At 44.8% G+C, this 2,204-nt stretch overlaps 1 protein-coding gene across 1 annotated transcript in view; it reads right to left on the reverse strand.

The window, feature by feature from the left end:
* Positions 1 to 2,204, reverse strand: part of AMPH (amphiphysin) — a 147,718-nt gene that overhangs the window by 8,917 nt on the left and 136,597 nt on the right. The gene's annotated exons all lie outside the window — the stretch shown is intronic.

Consider the following 2,204-nt stretch of genomic DNA (forward strand, 5'->3'; position numbering starts at 1 on the left):
AGTGATGTTAAGAAAAGAAAGGGGCGTGAAATCAAAGACTCCCCGACAATGACTTAGGCCTCTCAGAAGCAACAGCTGACCACAGAAAGCCCAGAGTAAGATATGGGTCAGCCCGTGAAGACGAGCTCTGATGGCAGAAAGGAAACCCCGCTCTCTGTTACTTGCTATCCTCACCGACGGATGCTGAGATCACTGTGAGGTGGACTCTGTAAGGCAATGCCTTCTGAGCTATCAGAACAGTAGAATGAATTACATTTTTAATTATCATATATTTTAAAAGATGTGTCTTTTATTATCACTGATGCATTGATTTTCTTCTTTTTATTTTTTATTTTTCCCCCTTCTTCCTCTTTAGAGCTGGAACTAACAACGGCTAGCTCAGGGGTCGGCAAACTGGGACTTGAGAGCCATACGTGGCTCTTTCAGTGCATACATGCAGCTCGGAAATGAAATTCAAATGAAAATAAAACTATGATAGTTTCATCTTTAAAATATTTAAAGGGCAGTATTCAGATAATGGTGATTTCATTTGCTTGTAAAATATATTTATGCCTCTTGAATACGTTTTAAATTGTTGTGAGGCGCAGGCTTGGCTCTTCTGTTCTCAAAAGTCTGCCAACCGCTGCTCTGGCTGAAAGGTCTTCTAACCTTAACGCCTGTCAGGCCAGCATTGGGGAAACCACTACATATGTTTCTTTAAGACCATGGCTCTTTAAGTAAACCCAGAATCCAGTTATTTAAATAAACTTCTTTCTTTCCTAACTTACCTTTTCAACCATGACTTAGGACCATATTCTCAGAGGTTCTGCCAGTCTCTCTGTGATCCGTAAGCCTGACCTTTTTATGATCTGGAGTTTTGTGTTGCAAAACAAGTAAAAGCAACCTAGCTCAGCTTGCTCAACTAATAATTCATGGTTGCTTTGCTTCATCCGAATCTCTGTCCTCAACCCACCTCCCACCTCCCATGCCACAAGATTGAACAATTTGTTATTTGTCATATACAATCAATCATCAAGTGTCAGAGCTGGCAAGGACTACTGGAAGGCAAAATGCATTTCTCTGAGGAGGAAGAGAAGCCCCGAGGAGATGTGTGATGGGTCTCCTGTCTTGGGGCGCTCAGAGAACCCAGGGTTGGGTCCAACATGCCCTGGCTTTCCATGGCACACGCTCCCTTCCTTCTTACTCGAATGGACATGAAATGCATGAGGACACCAGGCTCCCACTACCCGGCTGTGGAACGCTTCCCACACTAATTCACGCACCGTTTCATCATATCCACTCCCTCCCCCACTCCTTGTGGCTATGTTACACAGGCACAAGCACATACACACACAGATTGTTACAACGCAGCCTCCACCCTCTCAAACACACAGTTAACACTTTTCAAAGGAGAAGAGTCTGAATCCAGATATGTAAAATCAAATTATAAAACTTAAAAATCCCCACCAGCTAACATTTCAGCATTTCCCAGATGTTCTTGGTAAGCAAGGTCTTTATGATGTAAGCAGATTCCAAGTAGGCAGAGGATGACCATTCTAGAAAACCCTTCTTTTCATCTTTTTAGGAATTAAAAAAAAAAAAAAGCCTCTCCAGTGAAAACCATTAATATAGTTATCCACTTATCTAAAATGAAGGCTATTGACCCCTGACTTGTTCATAAATAGCAGGGTCGACCACTAAGGCACGCATCTTCCTCCACAGAGGGAGCCCTGGAGGGGCAGGGGTTAAGTGTGAGGCTGCGAACCAGAAGGTCCGTGACGCAAGCCCACTAGCTGCTCCCTAGGAAAGGGATGAAGGCTGCCTGCTCCTGTCAAGACCCACAGTCTTGAAAACCCTCATAGGGTTGCTGGGAGTTACAGCTGACTTGATGGCCGTGGATTTGGTTTAGCTTGGTTGGCTCTACAGGGGTATGTAATTCAAGTAGTCAAAGGCAATTTCAAAACCATGGTCTGAGCAAGACTGGAGGCTCCCACAGAGCACGAGGGACCGCAGAGGGGAGGGAAAGCAGTGGAAGGAAAAAAGTCACTCACCGCTCAGGCAATAGTTCAGTCTGCGGTGACCTTTCCTCTTACTATTCCTTCTTAAAAGGAGAAGAAATATTACTGTAGTGCATGCTCGCCCAAACCAAGCCAAACCACTGCTCTTGAGCAAATTCCAACTCACGGTGACCCTGTAGGACAGAGCCGAGCTGCCCACTGGGTCCT

Source organism: Echinops telfairi, unplaced genomic scaffold (assembly GCF_000313985.2).
Source record: "Echinops telfairi isolate 266 unplaced genomic scaffold, ASM31398v2 ScPeMD7_7;HRSCAF=31, whole genome shotgun sequence".
In the NCBI taxonomy this organism is placed as follows: domain Eukaryota; kingdom Metazoa; phylum Chordata; class Mammalia; order Afrosoricida; family Tenrecidae; genus Echinops; species Echinops telfairi.